The sequence below is a fragment of the Pteropus vampyrus genome, unplaced genomic scaffold (assembly GCF_000151845.1).
Source record: "Pteropus vampyrus isolate Shadow unplaced genomic scaffold, Pvam_2.0 Scaffold200, whole genome shotgun sequence".
Lineage (NCBI taxonomy): Eukaryota > Metazoa > Chordata > Mammalia > Chiroptera > Pteropodidae > Pteropus > Pteropus vampyrus.
In genome coordinates this window covers 2,041,478-2,048,247 of record NW_011888981.1, presented here as the reverse complement: position 1 = coordinate 2,048,247, position 6,770 = coordinate 2,041,478, and the positions used below count along the sequence as shown (strand labels likewise).

Genomic DNA, 6,770 nt, shown 5'->3' with positions numbered 1-6,770 from the left:
TAAGCCAATGCAGTGTTATAAAACACATGAGATTTTATCGTGCTTTTTAAGGACTGTAATTCTCTGAAGTTCCAAGCTGAGGTAGGTTATCTTTGGAAGGTAACGGTGTGTGGTTCATTTGAGTTGTGGATGTGATGCTGAATGCACGGGATGCTCAATAAGTTAGGAAAAAACCTGGATGAATTTTGAAAGCCAGTGAAGTGGGACAGCAGAGAGGGCTAATACTGGATGAGATAGATGGTGACCTTAAAGCTTGAAAGGCAGGCAAAGAAAAGAAAAGCCAGGTGTTCTCCATGGCCTATCTTGGTTACTTTGACTGACAATCTCTTGTAATATCTACAGTTTTGCCTTTCATTGTTTCCTCTTAGTTTTGATAGTTATAGATTAATTCAGGAAGGCGAAAGGTACTATGAAACCATATTGTCCTAGTTCCATTTCTAGTATTTATCTACTTTTTAAATGCATTTATTCATATGAGGTGTTATAGATATGGGCTGGGGAGGTGAAAAAGTCATTATTCTTCAGTGGCCTTTCTATCTAGTAATTCTGAATAGTAATTCTCTGTGGTGGTTAATTTTATGTGTCAACTTGGTTAGGCCACAGTGTCCAGATGTTTGGTCAAACACTGGTCTGAATGTTCCTGAAAAGGTATTTTGAGATGAGATTAACATTTAAATCAGTAGACTTTGAGTAAAGTAGATTACTCTCTTAATGTGGGTGAGCTTTATCCAGTCAGCTAAAGTCTTAATAAGAAACAATTGACCTTCCTGGAAGAAGAAGGAATTCTGCCAGCAAGCTGCCTTTGGACTTAAACTACAACTCTTCATTGAGTCTCCAGCCTCCCCAGTCATCTGAGCCAGTTCCTTGTTGGTTCTGTTTCTCTGGAGAGCCCTGACTAATTAATACACTCCCTATAGTACAAATGGGAAACATCACTAATAAAGTGATTGTTGTTTTAATTAATCACTTTTATTACAACTTTAATCTTTATTTTAGACAATGCTCAACAAATTTACTGTGATTTATTGTTTTCAGAGGGCATGAATTTTCCCATTTGTGTTTTATAAAAATTTAACAGAAAATTAGGACAGAGTTCAATTATCCCCATGGGTTTTGTAGATTTGAAAAGTATTATCCAGAGAGTTTATTGCTTATACAAAATCAGCTGTGAAGTTAGAATGCTGTATTTAGTACTCAGATTTCCTTCTTCATAGTATTGTAATCTTTTTATGACATATTGCTGCATCTTTGAGTATATGAGAATGTTATGTCATGGCAGAAGCAATATATATATATATATATATACACTACACACACACACACATATATATATGTAATGTCATTCAGTGTAATATCAGAATAATGTATACTAAAAAAATGTATGAAGCTTATTGTAAGAAAAAGACATTCAAGAGAAACTCTGTGAGTTACACAAGCTCACGGAGAGGCCTGCTTCTAATGCCCCAGTGGGGCAGCCCTGGCTACTTTCCTCTTGTGTTTGAGCCTTATGTCATCCATTGGAAACAGAATCAAAAACATGGTGATGTTGTAAGGTCTTGGAAACTAGGACTACTAAGCGATGTTTTATTAGCATATGTAGACTATCAGGCTCTTTTATTACTTGCACAGCTTGGCCAGGCATTGATCCTTAACTCTGGAAAGTGGCACGTTGGGCACAGCTCTTTTAAGGCAGCATCCTTGAAAAGGACTTGGTTTGGCGAAACTGACGTGGGGCAATAAAACAAGGGAGACATGAATAATTTAAGCACCATGAATTGTCCTAACAGAAGTTAATTTCCACTAAAGTACCTTCCAGTTCCCATTGACTCCTCTTGTACTTTTTTTTATGCCTTCTACTACAACCTTAAACTTGGCTTTGGCTGTCGGTGGAACACTAGTTCCTCTAACCAAGTGTTTTAACATGAAGCTAAGTTTTGGAAATCTGTCCTTTACCTGCTCAGCAACAGCAATGATTTGTGTATCGAAACAAAAATGTATATAGACTATTAGGCTCACAATTGGAGATTAAAATAAAAAATTTGAAAACCCAACTTTTTTTTGAAGAATCAAGAGATTATAAAGTAGCTAACATTGGACATTGGCATTGCTGAGGTGAGTGAGTCGATCCACAGGGGCTGGTGGTTAACAGCTGTCAGTGACTGGGCCTCATTTATCTCTGCCTCCCTAGGTGAAGAGAAGGCTCTCAGTAAGTCGCCGCTCTGTGTATGGAGGGATATTTAATATTGATATTTAATATGCTCTTGCTGGGGCATATTCTTCATTTCACACAAAGGATCAATTGAGCAATGGGCCCATTCTGAGTTAGCCTCATAAGTCGAAATGGCTCCTGGTGATGTCCTACTTGAAGTCCACGGACAGCGGGACAGTAGGAGCACTGGCAGTGCCCTCCCCTGGGCATAGTCTTCATCTGTGTAACTGAAAGGAATTCCTGGGTTAGGGACCATACAAATTCCATGGCTGTTTGTTGGCAGCGTCCTATATCATCTATAAATAATATTTGATAAAGGCTTTAGCATAATTAGAACTCTTTTTATAGGCAAGAGAAAATGGGCCTTTTTTCTCCCTTTTGTGATGCTGATCAGTCTCCCACTCAGCTGTTGAGCTCTATTGCGAGTGTACCTCAAAATGATTAGATTTGAACACAGCCTGTCACAGGCAGTTGTGGCAGGGTTATAGGTGACAAATGAATCCTTCCATTTCTGTAGGACACTGCTCTAGGAGTCAGGAGACCTAGATTCTACTAGGAGGAGCTATGTGGGGTTTGCACAATGATTTGTTTCTCTGACCTTGATTTCCTTTTCTATAATTGAAGAGGTTGGTTTAAGTATGATTTAGAGCTACCTACAACTAAATGACTTCATGGTTTGTTAAAGGGTTTACCAGATGAGTGTTAACTCCAGGTGTTAGAATGTGAGGTCACAAAAGAGTCTTTAGATATTAAGTTTTGGTGCCAACCAGACCTTCACAGATACTGGAATTTATAAACTTTTCTGTAAAATTGGCAAAATAGTTGTTCCTTCCTTATAATGTTATTGTGAAGTTTGAATTATATGTTGCATTTGAAATGATTAGCAAATAGCCAGGCTCAGGGTAAGGCTGACTAAATATTGCTTATTAGGACACTTTAACCTTCACTATGAGTAATGAAATATAATGAAAAGAATTTATTCTAATACTTATATTGCAGGTAAATATCACTGACCTTCATACAAGGTATGAATGCAGAAAAGTCAATTTTCTATTTCTAAGCATATAGAATATTTAAGGTGATTTTTCTTTGGACCAAGAAAATATACTCTTTGCTGACAGTTGCTAGAGCGAGCTTACATATATAGATACATTTTTAAACTTAAAAAGATCATAAATCCACATAATTCTTCTAGTGGAAGAATTGTCTGCATGTAAAGGTAAATATGTGTTTGTCAGTGTGTTTATCAGTTATTATTTTAAATATTTTTCAAATGGTCAACATTCTCAAATTTGAGGAAACAAAAGAAGTGAAATATCTCTTTCTCCTGGTCTCATTTACCATTTTCTCTACAATCTCTTCAAATTTTCCCCACAAAATTTAGCTGTTTTTATTAGTTTCCTGTGTATATTTTGAGCTTCTCTACTCACACTTAATTTTTCCTTTTTGTTTTCTTAAAAGGTAGCTTTTCTATGTCTTTCTATATCCTGTTTTCAACTTAACTTTATATCCTGTAAATCTTTTCGCATAGAGGGATAGATTGTACTTTTCAAAAAATGGCAGCAACAATAGCTTCCCATCCCACCGCTCTTCTTTGTGACTTTGACAATCTTCATGTTAGGAGATGACTTGATGTCCCCTCTCCTTAGATCTGAATGGGATTGTGACCACAGAGAAAGTGATACTAAGTGATGAGGGTAGGACAAAAAAGGCAATACCATTTCCTCCTGGCTTTGTTTTTAGGCTGCTGCCTTTGAAACTCAGGGACCGTGCTGTAAGAAAGCCTAAGCAATCATGTGGAGGTGTCAAGTGTAGGGATTGCAGCTTCAGCTCCAGACGAGTTTCCAAAATCCAGCATTCAGCCCCATACTTACGCGTGAGTGGACCTTCCCAGTATTTCAGCCTCCAGCAGTGGCGTCAACGTCCAAGCTTCAAGCCTTCCCAGTTGAGGCCCTGTCAAGGGTGTAAGAGAAATAAGCGGCTCCTCCTGTTCCCTTTCTGAATTCTTGACTGAGAGGATCTGTGAACATAATAAAAATAATCATTGTTTTACTAAGTTTGGAATGGTGTGTTATATGGCAGTAGTAACTAGAACAGTTTCTGCAACCCTTTTTGAAGCCTATTAGTATTCTATTATATTCTACTGTATTCTACTTGCCATATTTAACTACATCCTCACAGATGACAACTTGGGTGGATACAATTTTTGGCTTTTGAAAAAAGATCCTCTGATATAATCCTCTAATATCTTTGCAAATATTTTATATAGATGCAGATATATTTCTGAATAAATTTTCTCAGATAGAATTTCTGGAGCCAAGGGTAGGTGAATTTGGAAGTTCAACTGATATTTCCCAATTGACTTTTATAGGGTTTCTATGCTTTTATGTTCACACCTACTGTATCTAAGAGGGCTTTCTCAATACAGTCTTTCTAAAGTATGTTGTGGAACTTTCAGTTTTTTGCTAAGTAAAAAATTGTATTATGACTATAATTTGTATCTCTTTTACCATATGTAAATTTGAACAACTTTTTGTATGAATATACTTTTATGTAAACTATCTTTTTAGATATTATTTCAATTAATAGGTTCTTGTATATATTAAGTAAATTAGTCTTGTATCTACAGAAAAATTTTCAGAAAATTGTCGTTTTCTTTTGACTTTCCTTATAATATTTTGTATGATGCTGAAGATTTTGATTTTTATTTAATTTATCATATGGAACCACAAGAGACCTTGAACAATATTGAGCAAGAAAAACAGAGCTGGAGGCATCACATTTCTGATTTCAAAATATATTTCAAAGTTACAGTAATCAAAACAGCATGTTACTGGCATAAAAACAGATATATAGATAAATGGAACACAATAGAGAGCCCAGAAATAAATCTATACATTTATACTCTACTAATCTTCAACAAGTTACAAAGAACACACAATGGGATAGGATACTGTCTTCAGTAAATAGTGTTGGTAATTCTGGATATCCATGTATAAGACAATGAAATTGGACCCTTATCTCACACGCATAGAAAAATCATCTCAAAATGAATTAAAGACTTAAATACAAGAAACGAAACTGTAAAGCCACTAGAAAAAAATCATAGGGAAAGAGTATCTTGACCTTGGTTTGGGCAATGATGTTTTTAGACATGAGCCCAAAAGTAAGGCAACAAAACCAAAAATAGACAAGTTGGGATTGAATCAAACTAGAAAGCTCCTACATAGCAAAAGAAGCAACCAACATAGTGAAGAGACAACCTATGGAATGGGAAAAAATATTTTCAAACATTTGATAAGGAGTTAATATCTAAAATGTAAGGAATGTAAACAATTCAATAACAAAACAAACACAAAAACAAAACAGAAAAACAAAAATAACCTAATTTTTTTAATGGTTGAAGGACCTAATGGACACTTATTCACAGAAGACAAACAAGTAGCCAATAAGTATGTGAAAAGGTGCTTACCATCATTACTTAGCAGAGAAATGCAAATAAAAACCACAATGACATCACCTTACACATGATGGAATTGCTATTATTGAAAAGACAGAAAAAAATATACAATAAATGTTGGCAAAGATGTGGAAAAGGAACTCTTGCACACTGTTGATAAGAATGTAAGTTAATACATCCATATGGAATATAGTATGGAAGCACCTCAAAAAATTTTAAAAATAGAGCTACCGTATGAACCAGCAATCTCACTTGGGTATATCCAATGGAAACGATATCAGCATCTCAAAAAGATATCTGCACTCCAGTATTCATTGCTGCATTATTCACAATAGCCAAGATGTGAAAACAGCTCAAGTGTCCACTGACAGATAAAGTGTCCATTGAATAGATAAAGAAAATGTATGTATGTATGTATGTATGTATGTAATGGTATACTATTCAGCCATAAAAAGTAAAGAAATCCTGCCTTTTGTGACAACATGGATGAACCTGGAGGATATATGCTAGGTGAAATAAGTCAGACACAGAAAGACAAATACTACATAATCCTACTTATACGTGGAATCAAAAAAGCAGAGTAGAATGGTGATTGTCAAGGGTCGGCAGATGGAGAAAATGGAGAGCTGTTGATCAAAGCATACAGATTTTCAGTTATGTAGAATGAATAAGTTCTGGAGATCTAATGTATAGCGTGATGACTATAGATAAGAATATTGTATATACGGTACTTGATATTTGCTAAGAAAGTAGATCTTGTGTTCTCACTACACACATACAAAGTAACAATGTGAGATGATGGATATGTTAATTAGCTTCATTGTGCTAATCATTTCACAATGTATATATATATCAAAACATCACAAATTTATATCTTAAATTTATAAAAAATGTTAGTTGTTAATTATACCTCAATACCTGGGAAAAGTAAAAGTAAAATGAGGAATGTGGAATTTGACTAAATTTTTTAAAAATTTTTTCAGATAATTACATGATATATTTTGTCCAGTGAACTCTTGATAATATAATGGATTTTAGGTTTAAGTCATCCTTTTTATTTCAGTCTTGTCAGATTTGATTTCATTGTTTTAATTGCTTTGT

The 6,770-nt window shown here is 35.0% G+C and overlaps 1 pseudogene; it reads right to left on the bottom strand.

The window, feature by feature from the left end:
* Positions 1–6,770, bottom strand: part of LOC105300075 — a 44,434-nt pseudogene that overhangs the window by 19,567 nt on the left and 18,097 nt on the right.